Source organism: Seriola aureovittata, chromosome 1 (genome assembly GCF_021018895.1).
Source record: "Seriola aureovittata isolate HTS-2021-v1 ecotype China chromosome 1, ASM2101889v1, whole genome shotgun sequence".
Taxonomy (NCBI): domain Eukaryota; kingdom Metazoa; phylum Chordata; class Actinopteri; order Carangiformes; family Carangidae; genus Seriola; species Seriola aureovittata.
The window spans coordinates 33,248,200-33,255,700 of record NC_079364.1 but is presented as its reverse complement, the minus strand read 5'-3'; positions in this window follow the sequence as shown (position 1 = coordinate 33,255,700).

Sequence of the window (7,501 nt, the reverse complement as noted above, 5' to 3'; positions counted from 1 at the left end):
GTGAAAACACGTAATATTTCTACTGTGATTTAAAGTGTCATCAAAAAGGCAGGACAGCTGTCTGAATGTTCTCACACACTAATGGAGGCAGCCAATTATCACACACTAATGGAGGCAGCCAATTCTCAACCTGTTACAGAAGCTTCTGACCTCTGGATCTTGCCCACTGGTGCCATTCTCCAGTCCATTAGGATCTGATTTCTGCCATGGAAACATCACTCAGAGCCCATTCTCTGTCTCCACGTCTGTAATGTACCATCACTGCCAGCTTGCCTCGAGCGATCATCCATCCTTTCATGCATCCATCCCACCATCCCTTCATCTCTGAATGCAGCTGGGCAGGCAGCCCCACCCAGAGTCAGCCAGAAACCATGATCTAATGTTTATGTAGGAACGCCTGCAGCTCTCTGGCTGAGGAAGGGGGATTTGGAATCGAGACTTGACCGATTTTAAGGCTTTGGTCGGTGTATAGTGTGCAGTGGCTGTGTAAGAATAACATTCAGCTGGAGTGGGTTTTTTTTGTAGGTAATATGGACACTAAATCTGCCAGCAGCTGAATTTTAGTGTTGATAGTTGTTTAACGCTACAGCCAGTGGATTTTGAAACTCGATGACTTTGGTGACCTGTTAGTGGTAGTATTTCATCTTAGCTTTTGCACAGACAACTATTCTCTTGACCTCTGCTGTGCAGAGTGAGAGTCAACTCACTGAACTTACAGTTTATTAACTTTAGTTTTACATTGATGGTTAGAGCTATGGATTTCAGTCTCAGGTTATAATATATCATAGTTTTCTTTTAAAGGATAAACTCTATGTTTTTGAAGTTTGCTTAAAACAATACTCACATGTCCATATATCCTGTCCATACTGGTCATGAAGGGCTGCCTTTGTAACACAGTTCCAGTGTAGGGCCAAAATCCTGAGGCTTCACTACTCTGAGTTAGACCAATCAGGTGGGCATCTCTGAAACCTCCTTTGTAAAATTCCTTTTTTATACATGTAATGTAGAAGTTGACATGTTTTTTACAACAGACTTCAGACAAACAGAGCTGAAGAGAACTAAGTGATTTCACAGTTCCAGCAGTTTTATGAAGTCACATATGGCTAACCCTGTCATAAAACCATCTTCACTCATTCACTATGCTATATAATAGACACTCAACCGTTTACTCTAGTGAGAAGTAAATTGAGAAAGTTTTGGATCTATTTAATTCAGTGGATCACATTGTGGGATTTTTAGCAAGAAGATGTGAGCATGCCATGGCTACTACTGGCAAGGAACTTTTTAGTTTTCCACGTCCATTTATATTATGCGTTTAACATTAGTTTTATGACGAAATGTGGAAGTTCCTTGTATTATTTCTATTCGGTGAAGATAAAGTAAAACAGGTCTTTCCTTCTTTGAGAAAACAGTAGAGTCTTGAGATCATGTTTAAGACACTTGACCAGCATTTCTAATAAAAGGCAGGTTAAGTTCTTTGTATATGTGCGGTCTTATCTGGATGTTTCAGTAGAATCAGTTCATCAAACTGCCTTATATCCTGAGAGCGGATCAGATTTTCCATCAGAAGCCAATATTAGCAGCATGAATTTGTGAAAGCCTTCATTTGTCTCACTGCAGCACTAAACACCATCATCACTAACCAGACTTTGACAACAAAACCCTGAAAATAGAAAACACATCTCAAAGGGCCGGTTGTCCAGAAAAATACCTCTATGAATCGTGTCTGCTTTTTAAATACGTATTTTCCTACATTCTGCTGAGACAGGAGATGTGACGGAGCATTTTATTTTCTCCTGCCCAACCTGTCGCTGTTTATACACTGGCCTTGTATATTCATCTGGCAGAGGCATTGGCAAGTGAGAGGGAGAGGGTTTCCCGCTGGGCTGCCAAGTGACCAGCAAGCAATCTGGGAGGGACAGAGGGAGGGGGTAGGGGGGCAAGGACTCTGCTGGGTCTGTTAGAAGGGACTGATTAGGCTCTGCAGAGGTGGTTATTAGTGTTTTTTTCTGGAGGGTTTTACTGCTGCTTGAGTAAGAGCATCACATCTCCATCGATTTCAACCTTCCATGAACTGAGAAAAGAAGCTTTGTTCCTCTCCTCATGATTCCAATATGTACTCGCACTTAATATACTGTACATGCCCATTTACATCAGTGGCGTGTGGTTACTTCTAAGGCAAAGGGTCTAAAAACTTATGTGAATGTGGTATTTCAGTTTTTCCTTTTTAATAAATTTGCAAAAATGTCTAAAATTCTGTCTTGGCTTTGTCATTATGTTTGTGTTGAGTGTAGATTGATGAGGGGAAAAAATGAATTTAAACGCTTTTGACATAAAGTTGCAACATAACAAAATGTGAAAAGATTGAAGGGGTCTGAAAACTCTCTAATGCTCTTTAGGTAAGTTAAACTGCTTGGTTATGGTTAGGGAACAATGAAATCATCATATAAACAAACAAAAAAACAGAATGATTGCAATTATAGTTGAAAAGGAAAAGATTGCATAAAGGAAAGCTTGTGAGGGAAAATCACGATCATGATTTAAAAAATACTTGGTTAGAAAATTATTGCAATCATGGTTTAGAAAACCTGGTTAAAGATAGCAAAAAAATCGCTATAAAAATAAGAAGATGGTGGTGGTATAAGGGAAGGGTTGTGATAATGGTTGAAAAAACGTCAAGTTAAGATTAGGAAAATATCGCAATTATTGTTGAAGAAGTGCGCAGTTAAGGTCAGGGAACGATCATCATCATGACTTTTCCATGATCAAACACGGAAAGATTTCTGTTGTGGTTCGGATCCTACTCTGTATAGATTAAAGGGGAATGATCAAACGATCAATAAAAGGAGGAGATTAAAGATATTAGGTTATGATTAGGAAAAGATCATGGTCAGGTTTAAAAGAAAAACTTTGACTGCATTGTGTTTCAGCGGCATGGTACCCGCTCCATTGCTTGTGAAGCTAATGCAAACGGCACAAACGAGATGATTCTGCTTTTATATTTTGTTCTTGAGAAAGCGGTGTATATATATTCAAAGGCTTTATTTGTCCACAGAAGAACTACATTACCCTTTATCTTTGGAGAAAACATGATAAATGGCTAAAATCAGCCAAAATGTGGAATTGTGGGTTTTTCATGACATGGTGGGCTCGTCAGCTATTGACTGAATATTAGAGGCAAAGGAGAGGGAGGGAGGCAAAGACAAAGAGCTGGGTTGTGGCTGGATGTGGCCGGCTGAGGAGGGGAATGAGGAGGAGGGGATGGTTGGATGAACGAGGAAGAGGAGGAGGAGGAGGCGGAGGAGGAGGGTGAACAGTGTGTTGTGGTGCATTGTGGGCCGACAGCTCCAGCTGCCATGCTGCTGTGCTGCTTGGCTCACCCAGTGTCTGGCAGGCAGCCAATCACAGCATAGGAAAGCAGTGCCACTTAAGTTCAGTGTGTCAGAGCGAACAGGGGAAGGAAGGGGGGGGAGGGGGAGGGAGGAGATAGAGAGTTGTAAGGACGACGAAGAGAGGAATGGAAGAAGCAGATGGGGGAGTTGGTGATGAGAGGAGGAGAAAGAAGTGGGAGGAGGCAGAAAAAGATGAGGGAGGGAGAGGAAGACAGCGCTGCATCCATCCCTGCAGATCCCAACACAGCCTGCATCATTTCTATAGCTTCAAGCACTTCAGAGCAGACAGCCCTGTGCATGTACTGTATGTGGAATAAAAACCTAACATCTAGGAGAATACATACTGACGAGCTCACATTCAGTTTCACATACCTTTACCTCTCCAGCTGTCAACAAAAAGAGAAAAAAATTAATCATACATTCCCTCATTTCCTTCCTTTGTCATCTGCTATTTGCCTGAATGTCATGAAGAACAGACACGCACGGTGCACCTAACACACGGGTGTGCATGTGACTTTTAGCAGTCAGGCTTCATCTAAACCCTCCAATCAATAAGAACCAAACAAAACCAGCAGTTTATCTAAAGGTAGACACATTAACAGCCTGCTCTGATTCATTATTGTTGTCCTACCTGTTTCCATCATTTATGTATCTTTATCTTAATTCATGTGCATGTGATTTTCCATCAGGTAGTTACTATATTAGTGATGTGGCGAAACTGTTAGTCTTATGTGTGTGGATGTCTGAATGGTTACACTGCAGCCTGATGTCGTTCTCAAATGATCTAATGAAAGTAAATACAGTGAACAGCTGTGTGTAATGCCACTGTGCTCTGACACAGCGCTTCTCAGAGGCTGCAGATTTAACAACATATCAGTCCTGCTTCCTTCACAGAGAGTAAAACAAAACTTCTTGCCCAGCATATGCCTGGATCCTCGGCGCGATTCTGGCCCATATACTTCCATGAGTGGGTTGATTCTGACTGTTATCCCCCAGTATTGGCTGACAGTCAAAAGATTTTCTGTGTGTGCGCCAGAATTGGTCCAGATGAGGAGTTATGCTGTATGTGGGCCGGACTTGCGCTGAGGAACCTGGTATATTTTGAGCCAGAAGAAACATAAATATGTGGCCCAAATATTTGACAGAATAATTTTGCTATCTGAATTCAGATACTGCAGGGATTTAATGTACTGAAGGAGAAGCTTTTCATACAGTAGAAAGCAGCTGTGCCCTGGGAACCTCTTTTTAAGCTAAAGTAGTATCTCATGTTTTATCCTTGAAACACAGTGAAGCGGAAACACTGTTCTGTAACCATGTGACCGTATGAGATGAGATACATTAGAATTATTGCTGACATAGTGTTGGGCTAGTATCTGTCTGATTCAAAACAGTAGTTCCTAAACTTTTTGGCTTGTAACCCCCGAAAACAAATCTAACAACATAGTTCTGTTAATCTGCATAACCTGCACATGCAGAGGGAAACCTGGGGTATGCATCGAAAACATTTAAGATTAAACAACAAGATTTGGCTTCTTTTGGTTAAATAAAAAAAAACATTATTTTTGCATTGGTATAGAAATTGAAGTATTGTGTCAGCACTAGAAAAATGTCAAATGATAGTCAGCACTTTACTTGAAACAAGTAAATTTTTTGTATATTGGTTGATATTTTTGCATCTCCACATCCAGCAGATACGTTTCAACATAGCATATTCCAATACTCACATTCTTTTTGCTCTGCTGGGAAGGAGGCTTACAGTGCATTTATCCAGACTGCTACTGGTTAATGGGAGGAGACTTAAACCTAAATAATGAGCTAAAATACACTAAAAAGCTCTGATACTTGATACAGTATTAAAAGAAAAATACGAGTTAGTGCAGTTGTATGGAGTCCATTACAGGCAAAAGTGACTCGAGGCAGTTTACTTGCAACACTGTGGGGCAGCTTTGTTTCAATACTGTAGTTAAACCAGCCACACATGGCAACAACATATACTTTAAATTGCATAACCTGTAGATGCAGAAGGAAACCTATGGAGTATGTATGTCTGTGTGTATATGAGGTCATGGTGTTAGAGTGAGCAGTGAGCAGACAGGCTGCTCTGTATCCTGTGACCTGATGTTTACTGTGACCCAGTGTCTGTGTCTGCAGCCCTGCAGCTACAGTGCAGTGACTGGCAGAGGGATCACTAAGCCCTGTCTGTCTCTGTTGCTCTCTGGGTTAGAGCAGGCTAAGCTTTTCTTCCTCTCATTAAAAGGCATACGGGTAATCGCCTCTAAGCAGCTGGCTAACGCCTAATACCAAAGAACAAATATGAATGATGATGCTGCCATCAGTGTCCATCTCAGCTTCAGCAAAAGCAACGCCACCATAATATATGGCTATTCATTCAGCTTAGTGGCATTTTATTTCACCAGGCCCCTCAAAGCTTAGGGAGAATCTTATAGCAAAATTGTAAACTCACAGTAGAAAGGCAAAAATGTAGGTAAACTTGGCTTTTGTTTTATTTCTCTACATGGAACCGAGTCATGGACTTTAGGCACAATGTGAAAACGGCACCGCTGCTCTGAAGCCCATTATTATATGGCTTGCACTGAGCAAGGTGCACGCGCAGCTCGTGTGGAGGATATGGCGTCGTGATCAGCAGCAATCAGTGCAGAGGAGAACCTGTACTGGTGATTTCTGCAATGTTGGCTATATAACAGGGTCAGAGGCAGCCCACCGCAATGCAGGGATTTCAGTCAAATAAACTAGCAGTAACTTAGCTAGATGAGTATCTAGTTCTACACTCAATGGAAAGAAGATGTGATGCTAGATTATTGAGATATTTTGGAAAATAATAAAACAATCACTTAAAAAATAACTTCAATGATAAATTCTTTGTAAAATGAGTCAAATACATTTTACTTTCTATTATCATGTTTGTGTGTCTGGCAAAACTTTGGTGATTCCACATGTTAACATGTGATAGTTGTTGAAGTTGAAGACTACTCAAATTTGTAGTGCTCAGAAAAAAAGGAAGTTGAACATCTACATATCTGTGACAACTCTGTAACTTCACCTGCTAATGAAGCCAATGTGTTATGATGGAAAGCTCCAGAACAGCTACTAAATAGACCTTAGATAGAGCTTAAATTGGTTTGCGTTTAATTTCACATCCTGCATGGCATGATTTTACTGGATTTATATGGACTTTTATACAACTATCTTTGTTGTAAGGTAGATGTAGAAAGACTCTGTAGGCTATCAGTGCATTGTTATCTTTTGAGTTCGTGGTTCCCAAGCTGATTCCAAAGCTGGAGGTCAGAAGACTTGGGAACCAAGCTGGGGGTCACAAGTTAAATCTGAAAGGGGTCAAGTGATTGTCAAAAGAAAGAAAGAGAAACATTCCTACAATGCTACACAAACTTACGTTTATTTCTTTGTACTAATTTTTGCTTTTACTCTACTCTACTCTCTACTCTACTCACTTCAGAATTATTCAAATAAAACAAAAAATCACTCTTTGGTTGAACTGGTCACAGGTGGTAGACATTTGCATCTGATGATGACACTGATTCATTTTAGGGGTTACAAGCCAAAAAGTTCGGGAACCACTGCTTTGAATCTTAAATAATGATATTTTTTGTTGTTAAAATTGAATTCTTTATTTTATTTTTTTTGGACCAGAGATTCTCCTCAGGGAGTTTCTATGGGAGTTTATATTCTTAACACTTGACAATTTACTATACTTGATTTATTTGTTCATTCTATAGAGGAGGAATTCTCTACCAGGAATTGTATTCCCAGCAGTGCAGAGAAGGCTAGGAAACAGCATTAGAAAATAAAAATTGGACTTAACGAAGTAATACGTTTCTGGGCCATTTATCCCCACAAATGTCAAGCGGTCTCTTTGGGACTGATCTGAATAAATCTTTAAATATATAATAGACAGTCAAAACATTCTGCATTAAATAATTTATGGTAACAAAACTTCTCTCCATGTGTTAAAATCGCATCAAGGATGTGCAGTGTTTGTCAGGATTTATGAAAGTATGGGAAACACTTTGCCTGCATAGAACTGAATAGATTTAGGATTTCTAGGAATGGGGAGGTGGTTATAGGGGGGG